The sequence below is a fragment of the Saccopteryx bilineata genome, chromosome 2 (genome assembly GCF_036850765.1).
Source record: "Saccopteryx bilineata isolate mSacBil1 chromosome 2, mSacBil1_pri_phased_curated, whole genome shotgun sequence".
In the NCBI taxonomy this organism is placed as follows: domain Eukaryota; kingdom Metazoa; phylum Chordata; class Mammalia; order Chiroptera; family Emballonuridae; genus Saccopteryx; species Saccopteryx bilineata.
In genome coordinates, this window is record NC_089491.1 from 283,460,712 (window position 1) to 283,473,866 (window position 13,155).

At 47.4% G+C, this 13,155-nt stretch overlaps 1 long non-coding RNA gene across 2 annotated transcripts in view; it reads left to right on the forward strand.

Moving 5' to 3' along the window:
* The first annotated feature begins 4,488 nt into the window (after positions 1 to 4,488).
* The window catches only part of LOC136325954 (uncharacterized), a 332,973-nt gene continuing 324,306 nt past the window's right edge, over positions 4,489 to 13,155 (forward strand). Inside the window, exon 1 of one of the 2 annotated variants that reach the window (XR_010729336.1) lies at positions 4,489 to 4,531. This is a non-coding gene — a long non-coding RNA (uncharacterized lncRNA). Of the gene's footprint in view, positions 4,532 to 4,566; positions 4,701 to 13,155 lie in introns of those variants that run through there. The other variant, XR_010729335.1, reaches the window with a different exon arrangement.

Here is a 13,155-nt window from a genome sequence, read left to right on the forward strand (position 1 = left end):
ACTCTGGATTTAGGAAAGCACCATTCTGGCCTGAAGTCCAAGTTGAGTGTTTTAGCAGAGAGCGTGCTCTACTATGGGAGTCATGGGACCTTCGTTAATCAATACTTGCTGCCCGTTCAGCTCACTTTGGATTTACTCTGCTGTTACAGCCCAGGGTGGAGTTGGGGGCAGTGATCAACCCATCCTCATCTGCAGCATTATGGATATCCCTATAATCTCAGGGTGATGAAGAGGACATTTTAAGTATGGCACTAAAGTCAGAATCCAGATAGGTAAAGACGACTATGTTTGACTATAAGAAATACTCAGACTACTCTAAAACAATAGGAAAACGATGAAGCTGAAATAAGTATGTTTGGGATGGGAAGGACACAGCTATGTTTATAGACAGCAGAAAGGTGGAGGACTAGCAGCAAGAGAAGTTGACCGGTCAGTGGAATGAGGTCTACCAGGAGACAGGAGAAACAGATCAGGAGGAAGTCCTCTCCTTTTCAAAGGACCAGGAGAAAGGAGAGCTGGGCATGCAGCTGCAGATGCAGGATAAGAGATCAAGAAAGGCCACGGTCGGCCCAGATCCTCAGGCAAGAACACATGCTCAGAGTTTATCTTTGGAGCTAAAACAAAAGATGCTCTTGCCCAAATGCCCCACCCCCGGTGAGCTCACGTCTGATCTTGTTCATTGAAAAGTCCTTTCCAGATGTTATCATTATTACTGCCATGGTCAGGGAATCACTTCTACTCTGGACTCCTATGGAGGTGTCCTGTGCCCTTGAATCATCTAATTTCTTTCAGTCTCTGCCTCAGAGGCAGAGACGTGGCTGATGCATTTCTGTCTCCCCGTTCACTCTCACAAAGCAGGGGCCATACAGACCGCAAAGTGATCAGTGAGTCGCAGGCAGCATCGTAGTCTGCCCGCCATGGATGATTCACTGAGTTGCATTCTCATATTTTGAAGGATCCTAGGACCGGGGTATAATTACCCAATTCAGTTCTGTACACTTTCAGTGATGAGTCTTACACCGGGAATTCTCCACAGCTGGTGTCTCTCCATTCAGTTTCCGTAGGAACGTCCATGCCCAGCTCCGTTAGTTGTATCCCAGCTTTCTTCGCCTGGCTGTCCCAAAGTGTGCTGTGATTGTAGTTCTGTGTGTAAAGGATTTATCGGGTACATAATCGAAGCTCAATGAATGATAGCTGTTATTGTTACCATTATAACAGATTCAGCCCCCCCCGCCCCCCCAGAGGGTCATTATCAAGAATGCAAAGTTTTCTATTTCTTAATCACCTGCTTGCAGTTCTGGGTCCTGACTCCCTCTTATGTTTTCTTTCCTAACTCTTTTTCCTTAATGACTATTTCATTTTTTTTCATGTCCCCCACCTTCTTAATTAAAAAAAAAATTTAAATTATTTATTCATTTTAGAAAGGAGGGGGGGGAAGAGAATGGGGGAGGAGCAGGAAGCATCAACTCCCATATGTGCCTTGACCAGGCAAGCCCAGGGTTTCGAACCGGCGACCTCAGCATTTCCAGGTCGATGCTTTATCCACTGCGCCACCACAGGTCAGGCCCCTTCTTAATTTTTCACCACCAAATCTCTTATTTATACTCATGTATTTAGTATACCTATTTGCTTAATATACAAGTTTATACCTTGACTTTTTTCCTTCCTGATATTTCTCTTTTATCTTTCTTCATGGTAAGCTGTTAACATCCAAAGTACCACCCTTTTTGTTCATTTCTCCTCCAACCTTCAGCTGCCAACTTGAAGCCCGAGACCCATTCCTTTTTTTATTTTCCGTATTTGTTTGTGGGACCCTTATTATGCACTCCAGCAATGAATAAGTAAAGATTGGTGACACACCTAAGAAACCAATGTTTGCATATTTATTAATTACCCAGACAGTAGAAGACTAACATAAAGTGGGAAAGGGAGTTTGGCTGGCCATCAACTAGGGCAAGTCTGTCGCGATTCACAAGGGAAAGACCCCAGAATTGCTCAACTAGGCAATGTGTGAATGGCATGGGTGGATTTTCAAGTTGCAGCCATTTTGGTGAATTTCCCTGCTCTTGTCAGAAAGTAGCCATACTTGAGTTATTGCTGGTAAGTGTGTAGGGGACAGAGTCTATGCTTTCTCATGGCTTCGGCCGCAGAGGAGGGCGGCCGCAAAGCATGCTTTGTGTGTTAGATTTTCTGTGTAGATATTAATCAGGCAGATGTTGACACTGTTTATAGATGAAAGCCGTTTTCTCCCTAATGGATACCAGAACCTGACTGTATTTCAGGAGAACCAGTTCATTGGGAAAACAGTTGATTCAGTTTATGGAGCTGTTGAGTGTTTATTGTCTATGAAATCCTCAGTGAGAAAAGGCTGGTTAGTTTCATGCGCAGACCTAAGATTTAAGAGGAGGTATCTGATCTGGTGACAACCTGTTTGATATTCGGTATTGTCTCATGCATTGGGAATGGATAAGATTGCCCAGGAACAGTGAGCTGTATGTTTAATATTTAGAGTATAGTGCCAGATGGGGGTGGAGTGGGGCAGGAAGGACTGACTTGGAGAAAGTTGGGAGGGTCATTGGATTGGTGGAGCTGGTTAAAATAAAAGGCAGGTGTAGCCTAATCAGGCAGTGGTGCAGTAGGCAGAGTATCGACCTGGGACGCTGAAGTCCTAGGTTCAAAACCCCAAGGTTGCCAGCTTGAACACAGGGTCACTGCCTTGAGAGTGGGATCACTGACATGACCCCATGATTGCTGGCTTGTGCCCAAAGGTCATTGGCTTGAAGCCTAAGGTCACTGGCTCACGCAAGGGGTCAGTGGCTCAGCTGGAGCCTTGTTGTTGAGGCACATATGAGAAAGCAATCCATGAACAACTAGGGTGCTGCAACTACAAGTTGATGCTTCTTATCTCTCTCCCTTTTTGTCTGTTTCCTTTTTGCTTTAAAAGAAAAGGCAGGTATAAGGAGGGCAGCTGAGAGAAATGTACAGTTGAGAAGTATTCAGAGGGTGGGATGACTGGATTGTAATCTTTGAAATCTGGAGCAGTTTTGAGGGAGCCAGTTGTGGAAGTCCCCAGGGGGTGACTGGTAGTGAGGAGAGGTCTTGTGGGAAGGACTGTTAGGACAGGCAGCAAGGAGAGGAAGCGCAGAGCGGTGATGAGGTCAAAGGTTTGGGGGAGAGGGAGTCATGGCAGAACGGTGATGAGGTCAAAGGTTTGTGGGAGAAGGAGTCATGGCAGGCCGAGGAGGAGAGAGAGGCCATCAGAAGTGAGGCATGGCAGGCTGCAGTCCGGCGGGGACAGTGTGTCTGAGGAGAGGGCTGTGGCTGGAAGCGCTTGGGTTCCCCCAGGGTCAGTCCAGCTTGGCAGAGGTTGCGTTTTGGAGGGTACATGAGCTGCGAGGATGTGGCAGCTCAGCTTTCTGTGGGTGTGCACCACGTTGCTTCTGGGGGCAGAGCGGCTGGTGCGAGCTTCCAGTGGGGCTGCTGGGTGCGCGTCCTGCTGCGTGGGGCCTGTGCTCCGGGAGTGTGCCCCGTCAGTTTCAGGGGCTCTTTGCTGGCCCCGAGCTGAGCCCAGTCCCTTCAGTTGTCACATCCTCCGGCGGGGTTTCTGCAAGCTCAGGTGAGGGTGGGGGGCGGGAAACAGGATGCCCTCTGACTTGTTTCTCGGGAGTGAACGGAAACCAGGAGCTGAAGATGGAGAATGGGAGTGTTTGGGCATCACGTGTGGAGCGGGGAGATCAAGCAGAGAGTGAATGAGTACCAGCACCAAGGTCGGAGCCCTGCGAGTGGCCAGATCCCACATAGTCCAGATATAAGAGAGAGCGCTCGCCTAGGAGCAAGTGGAAAAGGAGGCCTGGTTATTGGATGAAAGAAGTAAGAGTCTGTTACACAGTCGATAGTATGTTAGTATGTGGCTGGTTTGATAGTAACACTACACTTCCTTTTTTTGTTTGTTTTCTTTTTTGCAGAAGCAACACAATTAGAAAATAAACCAAAATGTTGCTGCATTGGAGAATGAACTCTAAGCAGCTTCTTCCCAGCAAGGTGATCTTGACAATCTCTTGAAGTCAATGGCGCTCTCATTCTCCTCTGTAAAAATGCAGCAGTTGGGTCAGGTGACCGCTGAAGTTTCTGGCAGCTCTGGGATTCTGTGACATGTATTCTATATTCTTCTCTGATTCAGACCTCCAGGTCCTCCCCCACCCCATCCTCAGCACACCCCAGGACCTCAGGTCACCCCCGAGGCTCCGACGCTTTTATGCAAGGCCAGCCTCGCATGTGGGGTGTTTCCCCTAACATTTAAGATGAAAGTCACTGCAGATATTTGGAAAGAGATCACTTGTTTCCTGCTGGAATTCAGTGAATGACCTAACTTTGCTAGAATGGAACTGACTGTACTGTTTATATTTTGTTTTGTTACCAAGCGATCAATATGGGGCACATTAAATACCACGTATCCATGGGGTTTTGTGCCTTCTGTCAGTGGTGGAGAGATGAGTGTGTCCGCGGTGGAGTGGAGGAGGCTGGAAGGAAGGTGATGTGTGAGGACAGAGGGACGAGAGGGTGGCGGGGGGACCCAGGGCAGAGGGGCCGTCACGGTGGTTCCGAGAAGGAATAGAGGCTTACCTTCCCAATAAGGATCGAGCCATGACTCTGCAGGGGACGTGGCTCCAGGAAGAATGCGGCCAGATGCCTGCCTCATGGTGAGCTTCCTTAACACCCTTCTCTCTGGCGTGAGCGCGGTGCCCCAGCAAGTGTATTCTGCGAGCATCTCTGGGTGGGTGCAGGCCTGGCTGTGGGGAGGGATTCCCCAGAAGTCCTTGCGAAGAGGGTGCCCTGGGGCCATGTGCTGCTTTTACTGGAGGAGCGGAGGGGCAGGACCCAGACAGGGCAGTGGAAACTGCAGGCTTTGTGTTCCTTTTGAAACATGAGCGTTGACGTGAACCAGGCAAACTAGTTTCTCCTCATGTCTTTATTACCACAATGTTGCTGTCTGTCAACAAGCTGATTTTTACTTTTTTAATAACTGGCCCAGTATTGAAACCATATTCCTCTTGGAAGGCAGAGAAAGCCATAAGCAAACTTAAAACACGACTGGAGGCCATGATGCTTCTCAGTGGCCATCTTATCATTGGTATTTCTCTACATGATCTAAACACTCCCCCCCCCCCCCCAGCGTTCACAGTTTCTTACCACGAGCGGGAGACAGTGGACTTCTCTCCTCTTCCCTTCGCCCCCCTCCCTCCCTTCTGACCGCTGAGTCTGGCTGTGAGGGTAGCCAGAGGGAGTCTCGGTTCCCCCTCATGTGCCGTCCCTGAATCACATCGTGTCTGAAAGAAGCAACTTCAAATTCAAACTTATACCTGTAAGAGCAAATAGCTCTTACTGCTCCCGTTGTGTGCCTCATGGAAGCAGATACCATCTTAGAGGTCCTTTCTGGCTCTATGGTTCTTCGATTCTGTGGTTCTCCTGTGATTTTTAAGGGGACATCATTTTGGAAGTGAGGTGACTGAGAAGTGACTGTAATCTTCGGGGGCAGAGAGGTCCGAGGACAGACGGGATATTGGCGTGACAGCCCCGGGAGGTGCAGGGCATGAGTGAGGGGACCGGGTTTAGGGCGCAGCTCAGGGAGGCTCTCCTGGCAGCTGCTGTCTCCGTTGAGTTTATCGTTTTCCCTCCCTCCAGCACCCTAGCTAGCAAATTGTTAATATTCAGTGCTGCAAGCTAGCATTAAAAATAGCCAGAAGAAAACTTTTTTATTTTTTACATGTGCAAGTGATTAATGAAATGGAAGAACTTAGAGACATTTATACAAGAGATGACTTTCAAGTTTGACTACTGGATGGCTATCAGAAAGGCTCCAGAGAGTTTAATTTGACTTCTCTGTGTGCCTATCAGAGAGTGGGAAGAGATCCTTAATCCCAGAGAAATGCAGTACAGTTTGACAGTGTATGCTGAGCTAATTTTCACGCTGTGTAAACACTTTTCCATCTAAGAATTAATTTCAATAATTGAATGAACTACCACATGATCAGTACACCAGGCTAGAACTCAAAAGATATGAAAGTTAAATAAGTAAGACAGGTACAGCAAAATGTCTAGAGCTCTTACAAAGGAAGCTTTTTAAGAAAATTGATTATTTTACTCAGCTGCTTAGAAACCATTACTGTTCTAAATTTTTTAAAAAAATATTAGAACCGAATATATTTAAATTTTTTTATTTATTGATTTTTAGAGAGAGAGAGAGGAAAAAAACACATCAATTTGTTCCACTTATTTATGCATTCATTGATTGATGCTTGTATGTGCCTTGACCTGGGGATTGAACTTACAACCTTGCCATGTTGGGACAGTGTGCCAACCAACTGAGCTACCTGGCCAGGGCCTACTGTTCTCAAACTTAAAAACTACTTTCTATAGCTCAGTTGATTCAAGCATCAGCCCCAGACGGGGGTTGCCAGGTGGATCCCGATCGGGGTCCATGCGAGAGTCTTATCTCTCTATATCCCTTCTTCTCACTTAAAAAAAAAAGTCTGCTATTTTGCTCCTTCTTTTTCTATTTATCTTGTGCCTGAATTTAAAATGATTCAGTGACAACTTGGGCAATCTAGTTGGCTGACATCTCTCTGGACACAAAGACACCATGCCCTCAAGGGTGGAAACCAGCCTAGTGCAGCAGGAATGGAATTCAGCTTGGATCTCAGAACCCAGAGGAAATTCCGGGTGGGTTTGCCTCCCTCTGGCTTGGGACCTTAGGTGAGTCACTGAACTTTTCTGAGCCTCATTTCATCATCTGTACAACAGGACAGTCATGCTTACCCTGCAGAGTTCTTATGAAGATTATAGAAAGTGTTTGTGAAAACTGCCTTACACAATAGATTGCTGCTCAGTTCTTAATCAGATTTAGCTAGGGCTGGGCACAGCCAGACTCACACTTACGTACTCTCCTGAAATGCTTTGGGTTAGTTACCTCACAGGGCCGAGCTCCCTCCTGTGTAAACACGGCCTGCGGGGGTGTAAATCACTTGTTAGGACTGGCTTGCTTGCTTTGTTACTGTTTTCTGGATAACCCTGAGAGGGAGAAGTTTCTGTTCTCCAGACACCATTTTTCCTTTCATTTTTTTTTTTGTATATTTTTCCTAAGCCAGAAACAGGGAGGCAGTCAGACAGACTCCCACATGCGCCCGACCGGGATCCACCTGGCACACCCACCAGGGGGCAATGCTCTGCCCATCTTGGGGTGTCGCTCTGCCGCAATCAGAGCCATTCTAGTGCCTGAGGCAAAGGCCACAGAGCCATCCTCAGCGCCCGGGCAAACTTTGCTCCAATGGAGCCTCAGCTGCGGGAGGGGAAGAGAGAGACAGAGAGGAAGGAGAGGGGGAGGGGTGGAGAAGCAGATGGGCACTTCCCCTGTGTGCCCTGGCCGGGAATCGAACCCGGGACTCCTGCACGCCAGGCTGATGCTCTACCACTGAGCCAACCGGCCAGGGCCTTCCTTTCATTTTGATGCTCTTTCTCAGATACCTGTCCCATACCTCTCCCTCAAGGGCAGGGAGAGAACCTAGCACGGCCTGACCCGTGGTGGCCTCACTGGTGGATAAAGCATCGACCTGGAGCGTTCAGTTTGCTGCTTCAACACCCCTGGCTTTCTGGGTCAAGGCAGGAGAAGCAGCTGCTGTGATATGTCCTAGTGAGGTCAGAGCTCTGCAGGGGTCAATATATCATACATCGGTCTTCAGATGGAAACCTGTGGAGGTTCTAGAAAACTCAGACCCTCAGCCACTCAGGTTATTAGAAACAACAGGCTCTTGAATAGCTGAACGGGCTTCCGATAAGGGTCTATTGATGATGTGAAATGAAACTTTCCTGGAAAACCTAACAAGGCACTATTTCCCAAGAGTATAAAATATTTGCAGAGGTACTAGAAACAACTAAAAAATCGTTTTAATTGTTCCCTAGCATCCCGGTGACACCAGATGTCGGGGGAAAGCTCAAGGTCAGAGCCCGAGTGGCCCTCCCCTCAGTCAGGCGTGAGCTCGGGCCCCAGCTGACAGGCATCGGAAAGCTGTGTCTAAGCCAGGGCAGGGAAGGCTCTTTGCCTGAATCAGGCTGCTCAAAGACGAGGAAGTACTTGTCAGATTTATTCTACCATGGGTGTCTTCTCAAATGATACTGTAGTTGGGTTGGCTTTATATCATTCTGAATACTTCTTTGATCTTGACCTTGGCTTGTCTTACCATCTGAGATTTGAGTCTAAGAAGGGGAAGACTTCTGTTCCTGGGTCCTAGAACTGCACTGACCGTTCCCCTCACCGTGCAGGACATCTCGGCCATGAGGGGAGACATGGCCTGGTTCCAGTCCTGGCATATTTTCTTGACTCTGTTACCTCATGCAAGAACTTCTCTGACAGATATGAGCACCATGTGGATTCCTGACCTTGGCCTTGTTCCTCATCTCTGACAGAGGCCTTTAGCACAAGCCAGTGCTAGCTAGAAGCATGTGTGTGCATGTGTGTGTCGGTCTAGGGAGAGGCTATCCTCCTGAGGTGCGTTCCAGAAATTTTATCTGAAGGGTCGCAGGTCAGCCTTAGATTTCCACACTGATAATACACTTGTGAATTAATACATCTTTTATGTTGGCTTTCCCCTTTTCCTTGTATTATTTTCTTCACTTTCTTGGGGTTCACTTTCCAAATAAGCTCCCTGTACCCAATTGCTTCTTCTGTTCTATGACCTAAGTTGAGACAGAATCATTGAACAAGAACTTCTTGGGAGGTGAAATCTAATGCAAAAATATGCTGACACTACTTGAAAACAACAACAAAAATCCACAGTTCTGTAAGAAGAGCAACTGGAAATAAGGCAAAAACTAATTAAATAAGCCTGACAGTTATCAAATCCCCCCCCCCCACCATACTCAGTCCTGAGATTGGTTTAAACAAGTGGAAAATAGTTAAAAGGAAGGAACTTGCTGAAGTGCAAAGCCAGAACATAGAAATGATAAATAAGATGGAGGCGATATATAAAGATGGAGGCGATATATAAATACTGAGTTGTTGGGAACCACAGTCAACAATAAGACTTAGGTACATATATACTATGGAATACAACTCAGCCATAAGAAATGATGACATTGGACCATTTACAACATGGATGGACCTTGATAACATTATACTGAGTGAAATAAGTAAATCAGAAAAAACTAAGAACTGTATGATTCCATACATAGGTGGGACACAAAATTGAGACTCATGGACATTGATAAGAGTTCAGTGGTTACCAGGGAGAGGAGAAGGGAGGAGAGAGAGGGGACAGGGGGAGGGGAGGGGCATAAAGAAAACCAAATAAAAGGCGACGGAGGACAATTTGACTTTGGGTGATGGGTATACAACATAAATGTCAAAATAATCTGGAGATGTTTTCTCTGAATCTATGTACTCTACTCAATGTCACCCCTTTAAAATTAATGGTCTAAATAAAACTAAAATTAAAAAAAATAAGACTGAGGAGGCTCTGGCCGGTTGGCTCAGTGGTAGAGCGTCGGCCTGGTGTTCAGGGAGTCCCGGGTTCGATTCCTGGCCAGGGCACACAGGAGAGGCGCCCATTGGCTTCTCCACCCTCCCCCTCTCCTTCCTCTCTGTCTTTCTCTTCCCCTCCCTCAGCCAAGGCTCCATTGGAACAAAGTTGGCCTGGGCGCTGAGGATGGCTCCATGGCCTCTGCCTCAGGCGCTAGAATGGCTCTGGTTGCAACAGAGTGACGCCCCAGATGGGCAGAACATCGCCCCTGGTGGACATGCCGGGTGGATCCCAGTTGGGCGCATGCAGGAGTCTGTCTGCCTCCCCGTTTCCAACTTCAGAAAAATACAAAAAAAAAAAAAAAAAAAAAAAAAAGACTGAGGAAAAGAGATCAGAGGCATTGGCGTCTGGGGAGATGAATACAGTCAGAACAAGCTGACACAGTTGGACTGGGACTGGTGCAGGAAGGTAATGTACGTGCTTTGTAAACTGAATGGTAAAAGGCCTGCTCAAGGCATGACTGTCAGCAGATTGTGTAGAAGGAGGTTGTCAGTGAAGTGGGTGCCCCTGGAGGAACCGTGCTGCACCACAAGCACTCTTGGGCTTTATCTTAGCTTGGCTGGACCCTCGGATGTTTGACAAGTCAGCACATTTCTCTGGGGAAGTCTGTGCCTCCTTGCCCTGATCCATCGGATCAGAACAAACTCAGATTTTATAACGGAGCTGAAATTACTTAGAAAAAATATGAAATGGTGTGCCAACATAAGGGTTTATTATTTTGAAAATGGTAGGGTATCAGAGTTAATGTTTATTTACTTCTCTTAAATTTACTCGGGCCCCAAGGTAGGCAGACTATACTTCAAGAGAACAGACGTCGGCCACATCCAGAGTTCTCTGGGTGATATTTCCCTTTCACCTTAGGTTCTTTGTTCACTGTCCTTCTTGTTCAATTCAATGTCTGGTTTGCAGGACCTCAAGTCCAATTTCCTCTCCTTACGGTAGGCCCCAAACCCAAGCGTTGTTGCTCCTCCGGGTGGCTTCACTGAGTAATCACCTGCACTGCCAGTGCTCTGGAAGAGTCCCGCGTTACCCCCAGTGCCCGAGGAAGGGTGTGGCCATCGTCTCTCGGTGGACGCTATTTCCCGCTGGTTCTCTAGGATATCCTTGAGTGTGGATTCCTAGCATATGCTCAGAATTGTGAACTGTCCAATGGACTGTGCAACAGAATTATGAGCATTTCTTTCCCTAAGGAGCCAGCATTCTGGCTGGGGAATTGGGGGCACAACTGCACCCATGAAGTGAATGCCAGCACATAGGTCGAGAGCCTTCCATAGGTATACTACATGGTTTGGAGGGAAACTCTCCTGAGCTCGTCTTTGATTGCCACATTGCCACAATTCTGTCCATTTTGGGAGTCATACTGTTACTATTATTGAGCAGCATCCTTTGAAATTATTTTTAACAAATCATCTGGTAGAGTGGAAAGGTAAATGTCATGAGTAATTCCCCTTCTTCATTCTTTTTTTTCCTCCACACCCTGTCAGGGAAAAACCCCTCCTATCTCTAGAACTTGCACACACACACACAAAACAGTAAAATTATCCAGTGAGACTGCTAATTTTAGTGACCCAACCCCTGCTGCACTGGTGTCTTTCTAAACCTCATATGTCAAGGTCATCTCGATGTATAGGTCAGTGTGTGGTTTCCTACCCTGTGGCCATGCTGGGGAGAGAAAGCAGGCCTGTTTTCTTAAGAAAAAATGTACCCAAGAAGAGAGCAAGTAGAGATGGTGGGCTGAGAAAGCACAGGAGGACCTGAAGGTCATCTTATTCATCAGGAAATTCTCCCCGTTGGCCGCTGTCCCTCCCAGGCCAGGGCTCTTGGTCTGGATGAGTGGTTCGTGGTCTAGTTGCTCAGACCTCATGACAGAGGAAGGGCAGTGTGGCTTCGTGGGATAGGTGAGGGGGTGGCTTCACCGTGTGTGGCCCGGGTGTCTGTTTCCTGGTGTCTCGCACATTAACCGAGTCAAGGACTGGCGCTAAAAGGCCCCTGAAGACAAGCGAGGAGGAGAGAAGGCTGTCTTCATGGAATGGTTGGGGCATTCTGGAGGGCGGGGTTGGGGGAGGTACGGAAAGGGTGACTTCTGTGGGCGGTGTGCTGTCAGTCTTTCAGTGGCGGGTCCTGAGAAGCCCATCGGGGGCTTCTTGTGTCAGACTGTTACATTCCTTAGTCAGTTTAGAAGGGCTGATCTTAAAGAAAGAAGCTGGTAATTTCCCCACACTTCTTTAATTTCCCCACACTTCTTTATGCTCAGAAGAGATCTTGGATTACATTCTGTTAAGTAATTCTCTGACGTTGAGGTGATAATGAAAAGTTCAGATAAAAGAGCCAGATAGTATGATTTAAAAATCCATTTCTAACACTTACTAGCAATGTAACCTGGGCAGGTGACTTAACCTCTCTGTGCCTTTCCTCATCTGTGTAGTGGAGATAATAGAAGTACTTATCTTACAGAGTATTGCAAGGGTTAAATGGATTCATAGATATGAAGTGCTTGGCCCGAGTCAGCACTCAGTCATTGCTTCCTATGGACATTACATGCAGACTGCTTGGGCTGCACAGCCTAATGATGGAACACACGCTGTTTGCCATTCGATTGGAGCTGGGGTCAGCCCAGTGTGCCCCTTGCTTGGGCAAGTTATTTAATCTTCTAAACATCATTTTCTCTGTCTAGAGAATGGAATAATGGTTTGTACTTAGCAGTAAACAAGATGATTTGCATAAAGGTCTTGATGAAAAGTCTGGCACAAATGCAACTTCTTTAATATACACACAAACATACACAAACACAGCATGCATGCGTGCGTGTACACACACACACACACACACACACACACACACACACTCTGTATGTATTCTTGCATCTTACATGATTGACCCTTCCCTCCTTAAAAAGAGACCTGGAAAAGCCTTGCTCTTTCTGAGGGACATACTGAATGAGGACCCTGACTGATTACTCATAGACCCAGGAGAATACATCCTTCTCATTTTCTCTCTGTCCCCTGTGTCAGCAGCTGAGGGCAAGGGAATTGTTGCAGGGAACAGGAGGGGAGTGTTGCAGGGAACAGGAGGGGAGTGTGAAGAGGACCAAAGCTGACTTGGCACAGGTCCCCTCTTTCCACAGGTCATTGCGAGCCAGAACTGGCTGGCCACATAATTTGGAGGGCTCACAGCAAAGTGCAATGCAGAATCCCTGGTTCAAATTCATTAAGAACTTCAAGACTGTGGCATTGGAGCATCACACCAGGCACACATCTCTCTGCAGCTGCACAGGCTGCAGATCTAGTATGGCGGGACAGGCCAAGGAGTTGAAGCTCCTTCTGTTGTTGGTGTGAAGCCCAGTTGTCTGTTCTTTCCAATGAGCCACGTGGGTTCACTCCCAGGCCCCCTGGGAGTAAGGGGTGTTAGAGACAGCCCTACACCCACCTCTCAGGGGAGGGAGAGAGGAACTGGGTTAGACCTGTCTTACCCAATCAGTCTGATCAGTTTTTAGGAAGTCTTCAAAATTGTAGGAGATGGCAACTGCATTGTGTGCATGCACGCACGCATGTGCACACACACATTACGGTAATACTCGTCATTG